This window comes from Lissotriton helveticus, chromosome 1_1 (assembly GCF_964261635.1).
Source record: "Lissotriton helveticus chromosome 1_1, aLisHel1.1, whole genome shotgun sequence".
In the NCBI taxonomy this organism is placed as follows: domain Eukaryota; kingdom Metazoa; phylum Chordata; class Amphibia; order Caudata; family Salamandridae; genus Lissotriton; species Lissotriton helveticus.
Genome location: NC_136057.1, coordinates 492,476,010 through 492,486,556, shown reverse-complemented (window position 1 = coordinate 492,486,556; position 10,547 = coordinate 492,476,010).

Here is a 10,547-nt window from a genome sequence, read left to right as displayed (position 1 = left end):
GATTTTTTGTATTGCTTGTATTGTGTGTATATATATATGTTTTAGATATGTATATTTATGTTTCCATAGACCATGATTATTGCAGCCCTGACGAAGTTCCCGTGGTACTGGGGGAACGAAACATGTTGGCTGTGCCATTTTTCACGAAAAGAATAAATAAAGAGAAGAACTTTCACACAAACTACTTGCGCAACTGACTTTATTAGAGTGCACCTCCCTCTTTCTATGAACAAATAAAAAAGTAAGTAATGGTAATACGGACATCTTAATAAGGGAAACTCTACCCACTAAAGTCAAAGGAGGCAGCAGCCAATGATCTAAAAGACCAGCATTCTTACATAATTCAAATTATATAGCTATTGATGCTCATTAGACACAAATATCCCCAGATATCCAATTGGGTCTGACTTCACAGCTTGCACCCTAAGACAAAGTAGAAGAAAATTCATATCTGCATTTAAAAGCAGAACTTTTTATTGGAGTTTATTTTATAGCCCCCAATTAACTCAAACTTACTAAATTCACTGTGCTGTGGCACACTTGAGAAAAACATTTGCACCATAGTGCAAAGGTGTTTGCATGATGTCTATCATAGGTTTTGTACTGGAAGAGTACATTTGCAGAACAATATATTATACCTGGACTTTTACAAGCCTGTATGTATGCTGTACAATACAGCAAACATGCAAATTTGGAAAGGTTGGGAAAAAATTTAAAAACGTTTTCTAACTCTACACCTGCCTCAAGGAGGAGAATTGCTTGGCACCAAGCCCTGCCAACTATTGTTAGTAGGTATGGGTTTGTGTCATAATTCATGGGTGGTAGTATGGTAACACCCATGCACCACCCATAGGACATCCCCTTTACGCAAAGCAGCACAAAATAAATTTACTTTAGGGCTAGCTTGTAACGAAAAGCATTTTTTGCACTGGGAATTAAATCCCAATTCAGACTTTGCACTGATTTACATCACTTTTTGTGACACTGCACCTGTGAAAAGCTGTTGCTCTCTGCTCTTGCTGTGGCACACTCTAGGCTGCCATGCACCACACAACTGCACCATAGTGCAAGGGTGTTTGCATGATGTCAATCGTAGGTATTGTACTGGAGGAGTACATTTCCAATACAATATACTATGCCTGGACATTTACAAGTCTGTATGTATGTTGCACAATACAGCGCACATGCAAATGTGTGGAAAGGTTGGGGAAAAAGAAAAAGGTTCTCTAACTTTACACCTGCCTCAAGGAGGAGAATTGTTTGTCACCAAGCGCTGCCAACCATTTTTAGTTGATATCGGTTTGTGTCATCATCTATTGGTGGTAGTATGGGAACACCCATGCACCACCCATATGGCACCCCCTTGACACAGAGCAGCACAAAGTAAATTTACTTTAGGGCTACCCTGTAATGAAAAACATTATTTGCACTGGAAAGTGAATCCCAATTCAAGACTTTGCACTGTTTTACTTTTTCTTAGTCTATTTTTTCTTTTTGGGATTCTGTGCAATACAACAAATATTTGTGTTATCATTCTAATATGAAATAATCTTTGCTTACTTTTTGATATGTAATATATAGTAATATATATTTGTGCTTCAATAGTTTTTATTGCTTAAGGCTTATTTTGTCCTGTGGTATTGCACTCTATCAATGGTGTATGTATTTTTCTTTTTAACCTCTTCCATGCTCATGACGCATTGACGACTCCCGGCCATCATAAGTCACGGTGAGGGTGTGCTGATGACGGCCGGGAGCCGGCATGACCACGCCCGCGATCCGAATGTTCAGCACTGTGGCAGAATTCGCGTCGCAGTGATGAGGTTAAAACTAATAAAATTATTGGAAAAAAAGACATTGCACTGGTTTACGTCACCTTTTTGTGACACTGCACCCGTGCAAAGCCTTGATAAATTTGACCAACGGTGTTTGTTGAAAAGTTGTACGAAAGCAAGGGAAGTGTTGGTCTGGAAAAACGTATGGAGATGTAAGTATAATTTTTTGGAAAAACATTGAAGCTTTAGTGTTAAATGCAGTAACCGAAGAGAAGGATGGGGGATGATTTGTAGCAAAAACTGAAGACACAACATACATGTTTGTGGTAAAACTTACATGGAATTGTAAATGGCATAATCTTGCTGTATTGCCTCATTGTAATTGTTAGGGTGATTTCAATCTAGACCCGAATTGTCTAGTAATTAAAAGCGAAACAGTTTTTGACTGGTGTGCTTCTGACAGAACTGTCCAACGGTGTATAAATTACAATGATTAAATGAAAGGTTTGAATCCCAGCAATAATACAATATTTGTTATTCTGTTCACAACTCGTATTGTAGAATTGACCACATATTTGTAGACAAAATAATGTCCAATTCCCATCTTTCATGAAAAATTCAAAACATTGTTGTGTCTGACAATGACGTATGAAATCATAATGTGTCCTTGGCAGGACACCAAAAGAGAGTACCAATGGAAATGAAACGCAACATAATTCGGTTACAATAGTTTTAAATCGCTGAAATTATATCCATACTAATATTATATTTTTTTTAATATGCTTTTATTTCCCTTCCCTCACCTCCCTGCTGCCTGGGCCACTCGCAGCCGAGTGTTGACGCTGTCGAGTCGGTACCGGCCAGGAAATCACGGCAGACATATTGGGTGTGCTTGAGTGCTCTGACGCGCTCTAGTCGCGCATATAAAGGGTCTCCCTGAGCCAGGCGCCTGATTAGCTGCTTGTTTGTTTGTTTCCTCTTGAGGCGGAAGCCGGGAGGTTGTGTTTGTTCTTGCCACGATCATAATTTTAAAACCGATTTTAGAAACGTAACTGTAAGGGCTTAGGCTTGATTTGAGAAGCTTTTATTTCCCTTCCCTCACCTCCCTGCTGCCTGGGCCACTCGCAGCGGAGCGTTGACGCTGTCGAGTCGGTCCCGGCCAGGAAATCACGGCAGACATATTGGGTGTGCTTGAGTGCTCTGACGCGCTCTAGTCGCGCATATAAGGGGACGGGCATGCCTCCGCGCAGCAGACGCGCCGGATCTGCGCCGGAGTCACGCCAGAGTCCTGCCCGTCTGCGCCCGTCCGCGCCAGTACGTCGCCTCTCGCCAGCAATTATGGCGACACAAGAGAAGAGGTGATATCTTATTCTAGGCAATTTATACTATCACTAAAAGGCTCGGACAGCGAATGTGCCAAATTAAATCCCTCATGTAGGAGAGGTTATTCCTCATGCCCTTGTGGCTTTACCCTCCCAAGTCCTTCACGACTACCGTCCCTTAATAAAGTCATGCCCCATCAAATCAGAATGGGCCAGCTGAACGTCAGATCTATGCAGAAACACTACTCAGAAATCCATGAGCTACTTTCCAACTACTCCCTAGATATTCTATTTCTGACAGAGACTTGGCTCCAAGATGACATGAATTCAGTCATCAATCTTGCCACCCCCATGGGGTATACCACACATACGCTGAATAGGCACTCCAGAGGAGGGGGGATAGCAATAATGGTTAAATCCGATTTTATTTGCCAGCTATCGAGATTAGGAATCAAGGATAGTGAATGTGCACGATTCAACATCAAGATAAACTCCCAACTTAGCCCCGTAGGTCTCTTGATATATAGGCCCCCGGGAGCAAGCATGAGTTTCACTAGCTCGCTCCTAGAGCATATATGCTCTTTGATCACCGAAACCGCTAATTTTACCATCATAGGAGACCTGAACATTCATTTTGATCTCACTTCTGATACCAAGATCAACACCTTGCTAGCTGACCTTGATGCCCTCCAGCTCTGCCAACTTGTGAGGGGCCCTACACACAGTGGTGGGCATCTTTTAGATCCCATCTTCTCGAACTTAAACAATGTTAGTGTCGAACCCCCTATCCCCATAGTATGATCTGACCATTGTCTGATGATAATGACTATTCCTCTTAGTATTGACTCCAATTCAAAACCCACCCAGCAAGTCCTGAAAAGACCTTGGAGGAAGCTTCAGCTTGAAGGCTTCCATGCACTCCTTATAATGAATCCCCCGCAACCAAGCGAAGATCCTGATCAAAACTATGATCAGTTTTGTGAGTGGATCAGTAAGGCCTTAGACTCCCTGATACCAGCTAAATGGATCAAGGCACGCACCCATGAATCCAGCCCCTGGTTCAATGAAGCGCTCTCCCTGCAAAAAAAAGAATGCAAAAAAGCTGAACGAAGATGGAGGAGAGAATATGATCCCACACTTAAAGCCCTCTATATCCAAGCACAAAAAAGCTACAATCGCAATATTTGTAGGACTCGAACGGAGTTTTATACCACTGAAATTAAGAATAGTGACAATGCTTCGCAAACCATCTTTAGGATACTGAAAGAGCTCAGTGCTAAGAAACCGATAAACAATTCCAGTATATCTTCCCCATTCTGTGATAAGATGGCGTCTTTTTTCATTGATAAAATTAAGAAAATCTATAGTACCTTCCCAATGAATCCTCACCTCATTCCTCCAGCTGACCTGAATAGGCCCAATCTTTTAGATATCCCAGCACTCAGCCAAGAAAATTTCCTTAAACTTCGCAATAAAATTAAGTCAGGTTCTCCTGCAGATCCCCTGAAACCGGAACTATTTAGAGAATCAGACTGGGCGGTCCTGGGCCCTCTTAGAGACATGATAAACTTGTCCTTCTCCACAGCCATTATACCCATAAGATGGAAGCAAGCCTGGGTGACTCCCATCATGAAGAAGCCCACGCCAGACCCTACCCTACCTGAAAACTTTAGACCTATATCACTCCTCCCCTGGCCAGCAAAAGTAGCGGAAGCCCATGTCAATTCCATCCTGACCAACTATTTGATATCCAATTCCATTCTGGATAGGTCCCAACACGGTTTCCGCGCTGGCCACAGCACTGAGACAGCTCTTCTAAGTGTGACAGAACATCTCCGTACCATATTAGACTCTGGGGGGACGGCAGCACTGATTCTTTTAGATCTCAGTGCTGCCTTCGATACGGTGTCACATGAGATTTTGCTGTCGAGGCTGGAGGGGATAGGAATAACAGGGCAGGCTCTCAAGTGGTTCAAAGCTTTCTTTTCTTGCAGATCCTTCAGAGTTTCTACCCCTCCTTTTCTGTCTAAAGAGTACCCCATTGAACAGGGTGTGCCCCAGGGGTCAGCTCTGAGCCCTACCCTGTTCAATGTCTACGTTCAACCCCTGGTAGAAATAGCCAGGAGCCATGGTCTCTCACTAGTGACCTACGCCGACGATACCCAGCTGGTGGTGGCACTGGACAACGAAGGCGGTCTTAGTGCACAAAATTTCAAACTGACGCATATTGACATCACCAGCTGGATGACGGCGAATTATCTCCAGCTAAACGCCGGTAAAACGGAGGTGTTACTGGTGGGCAAAGAAACAACTGCCTGGGGAAACAACTGGTGGCCAGAAACACTCGGGCAACCTCCTGAGTGCAAAGGCCATGTAAGAAACCTGGGAGTTTGGGTGGACGCCGCCCTGACCTTTACCCATCATACTAAAAAGGTGGCAGCTACCTGCTTTGGTATTTTACGCAATCTTAGACTGATTTTAAAGTTTTTTGACCACCAAACCTGCCAAATTGTGGTACAGTCAGCAATTCTGTCAAGACTGGACTACGCTAGTTCCCTCTTGTTAGGGACAAATGTAGCAGGGAAAGCTAGATTCCAATGAGTTCAGAACGCTGCTGCCAGAGCGCTAACTGGTCTCCCACGCTATAAGTCAGTGTCCACGGTTCTTACGAAACTCCATTGGCTTCCCGTGGAAAAAAGGATCCACTATAAAACTCTCTGTCTTGCATTTAAAATCCTTAAAACTGCCCTCCCCCCATGCTATGTCCACTTCTCACATCGTACGTCCCCCGACGCACGCTGCGTTCAGAAGGTCAGAACTTGGCAGTAGTGCCCCGCTTCAAACTAACAAGAATGGGCGGCCGGTCATTTAGATACCTCGCTGCAAGACTCTGGAATGGACTCCCTATTCAAATTCGAAGAATCGAGGAGCTATTACCCTTCGGAAAGCCATAAAAACCTACCTCTTTTGTTAATGTACAATTGCCTCATTATGACAGCACAAACACCTTCTACCTGTACATCTTCATGCAGCTAGCGCCGGGACGCCCCTTGGCTGGGGCAGCCATGCGCGTTACAAGTTCATTTAACATTTTAACATTAACATAAAGAGAGAGCCCAAACCTTTGAGGCGGGTAATCTCAGTAACCACAGCACCAATCACAACACCCAATACAGCGTTGGAAAGGGCAGTTGCAGCAGAAGGATATAGGCTATGCAGACGGATAAAAAAATGTATACAAAAAATTGCAAAAAACTACATCATCCAGAAGGCCGAGGGCCAAAATAACATCAAACAGGAAATGATGTAATAATGTGACTCACTATATTGAGACTGAGAGCCTGGAGCCAAATTGATCGTGAACAAGGGATATGCTATCCCGAAACGCGTAGATTTGTGCCTGCCTGCTTGAGAAACTCCATGCTGTGAGGATTAAATAAAAAAGCACATAAGTGAAGACAAACGCGAGTTCATCCCGTTTTTCTCCCAGCTGGGGGAATTGGTTGTGGATTTAAATGCGGCTTGGTTCTGCCGCGGGGATTTACGAACCGGCGGGAGAGCACTGTAAATTCTGGCGAAAAGGAACCGAGGGGTATCAATATATATATATATACATACTAATATTATAAAGAGAGAGCCCAAACCTTTGAGGCGGTAATCTCAGTAACCACAGCACCAATCACAACACCCGATACAGCGTTGGAAAGGGCAGTTGCAGCAGAAGGATATAGGCTATGCAGACGGATAAAAAAATGTATACAAAAAATTGCAAAAAACTACATCATCCAGAAGGCCGAGGGCCAAAATAACATTAAACAGGAAATGATGTAATAATGTGACTCACTATATTGAGACTGAGAGCCTGGAGCCAAATTGATCGTGAACAAGGGATATGCTATCCCGAAACGCGTAGATTTGTGCCTGCCTGCTTGAGAAACTCCATGCTGTGAGGATTAAATAAAAAAGCACATAAGTGAAGACAAACGCGAGTTCATCCCGTTTTTCTCCCAGCTGGGGGAATTGGTTGTGGATTTAAATGCGGCTTGGTTCTGCCGCGGGGATTTACGAACCGGCGAGAGAGCACTGCAAATTCTGGCGAAAAGGAACCGAGGGGTATCAATATATATATATATATATATATTCACTGAAAAAACCATAGGTTATAGACCATATATAGTTAGGAATTAGCATTTACAAAACCTTGAAAATTCACTGAAAAAACCATAGGTTATAGACCATATATAGTTAGGAATTAGCATTTAAAAAACCTTATTTTACTCACACAAAACCATTGAAATTCCATATATAGTTAGTTGCACTAACTATATATTGCGCACCCGCAATCCACTGCTGATCATGTCACATATTACATCATTCATGACATGGTCAGTGACATCACTGATGACATCACTGATGACAACATCCAGTGATTATGTGTTTCTGTAAAGTTTAAATATGTTTTACATATTGAAGAATGAGTGGATGTATAAGTGTCTGAATGAAGGTTTTAGTAGGTGCGTGATTGACTGTATGAGTGAGTGATTAAATGCGTCTTACTGAATGCACGGGTTAGTGACTAAACTGTCTGAAAGTGTGCATCAGTATGTCTGTTGTTGTGCAAGCTGCTTCATGTGTTGATCAGTAGCTATATAAGTAGCTATATGGGTTATTGATTGGTTGCACAAGTATTTGTATGGGAGACTGAGTGTGTGTATGGCTGGCTGGGAGGTGTGTGACTCTGTGCAGATCAATGTGTACTTGTATCAGTGATTCTATAAGAGAGTAAGTATGTGTTAGTATATGTTTAAAAAATGTAAGGTGTTCTGTGTTTAACTGTATAGATGAGAAAATGGAAGTGTGATTGATTCTTTTCAGGACTGACTAGGTGTGTGAGTAACTCCATGGATGAGTGGCAGAGTGTGAGTGTCTGTATAGGTGTATGAGTGCATATGATAGTGTTGTCAAGATGAGTGATTGTATGTATGAATGATTGTATGAGTGAATGTGTGTGTAGACATAGGAATCAGTGAGTGCGTATGTAGTAACTAGTATTGGTGTGTCAATGGTTTCAAAAATTATACTCTGTATTTAACACTGGGTGTAACGGAGGTTATATTAGAGTGTGAGGAGATGCATTGTATTATCACATGAATGATATCATCAGTGATGTGATCATTGATGTCAAGTGAGATGTCATCAGTGATGTCATTTGAGATGTCATCAGTGATGTCATCAGTGATGTCACTGACCATGTCATGAATGATGTAATATGTGACATGATCAGCAGTGGATTGCGGGTGCGCAATATATAGTTAGTGCAACTAACTATATATGGAATTTCAATGGTTTTGTGTGAGTAAAATAAGGTTTTTTAAATGCTAATTCCTAACTATATATGGTCTATAACCTATGGTTTTTTCAGTGAATTTTCAAGGTTTTGTAAATGCTAATTCCTAACTATATATGGTCTATAACCTATGGTTTTTTCAGTGAATTTCAATGGTTTTTTAATAGCAAATATCATAAGCTGTCGAATGTCAAGTACGTGGTAAGTGAAAACATTTTCGTGTTTATGCACACTGATCTGCTTTGAATGGTGCCCCCCCCCCTCATTTCTATTAGGAGTACTCTCTCTTTGCAGATAGTGAAAGGTAGTTAACGCAGGCCTTTGCCCCCGTTGTAATCCGTCGTGCCTGCTTCTCTCTCCATTTGATTGATTGTTATCCAAGTATTTACTGTTTTAGAATTAGTTCTCTTTGGTTCATTCTCTATTTACAAACAAACACAGAGTCGCAATACTCTGTTTAGTCTTTGCAGATAACGAAAAATCGTGTAAAAAAACAAGAAAAGGAATCGAGCAAAATCAGTAGGCCACTAATGGGATCTCTTTTTGACCTCGCTAAAATAGAAACATTAGGAACAACCCCTCATGACAAATACAAAACTAGTGAGATGAACTGAACTCCACACAATGATGGCTGCAAAACAGCTCGGCTCCGCCACCCACCCCGCCCAAAATAACGATAAAGAGCGGCTGCCATGATTGGTTGCGGAATGGCCACGACGGAGCTACGAAATGATGCTGCTCTCATGCTAACCCCAGCTTCAGTCTGAAACATCCAGAAACACTGTAGACTACCAATTCGATCAGTTCCGGTAGCGCCCCAATGTAACCCGGTAGAGAAGAACTAGCCCTCCCCTCTTTGACTGATGGTTCTTGTTGCCTGTCCCTTCTGTTCTCATTTAACAGAACTATTTAGCCTGCTGAAAGGGGTTGTGTTCCGACCGCTGGTTGGTGGAGACATTTTGACTATATTCTGGACCTGCGTTGTCGCGTAATGCGTCATATGACGCGCCGCGTTAGCGCATCCGGAAGTCATCCAGGGCGCGCAGCGCGTAACGTAAGCATAACAAGTCATGTGACTTGTTAATAAAACTTTTCATTGGTTCATTTTACTTTTCTTATTGTAATGATGAAAGGCTTGGTCATATGACCTAAAAATTACGCTTTTCATTACTTCCGAACATTATTTTTTCTTAAATATATGTTATAATGTTCCAGACTAATGTACTTTCCCGGAAATTTTACAACTGTCCTGCAAGTAAAATATATTCTTTTTTCGAGAAAAAGAGCGTTTCTTCGTCCCATGATGGAGCCGTTGAGCAAAAGAGGGTCGACCTGCTGTCTTAGTCGCCGATACGCCTGAATATGAGATTCTTATCGATCACTTTATGTTGCAGGAATAGAAAACACAACAGCCCTTGACCATTTATCTTTACTGCGTTCCTTCGTATTATACCTTTTACCCTTCATGTAATTGGTCTGCTTTATTTCACTTGCCTTTTAATGATTCTAAAACAGTGACTATTATTACAAACTTTACCAATGTATATACTACTACCATGTTTTCTTTTAAAAACCTTTATTGTGAAAATTTCATTATACAAATACGAGCCTATAACCACGTGGGCCGGCCACGGAGCAAACTGTAATCGTATGTGATGAGTAGACATTTACACTGTAGAGGAACGTAACGGGCGGGCCATTAGGTTGCAAGAACTAAGGTGTCTAACAGTTACGGAATCGGTGGACGTACATTTTATAATTAAAATACGACAGGGCCAGTTACAATAAAATTATCTAGATATACATTTGCGGGCAAGTACCATGGGTGACGTTAATTCGAACTTTCAACAGTACAGTAATCAATAACACATCAGAACTTAATATCAATAGGGATGTCGAAATATTCAATCAATTCTCGTCCCCGCCCGCCATGTGCTTCAAAACTGCATACGTATCTCGTGATTTCAAGGTTCTGCAACCAGTACACAACAAGGAGTTACGAGTCCCATTTATTCCGGCGCCATTTTGGGCGAGGACGGGCAGGTCCAGGATATAGTCAAAATGTCTCTACCAACCATCGACTATGATGATGTTCATATGCTG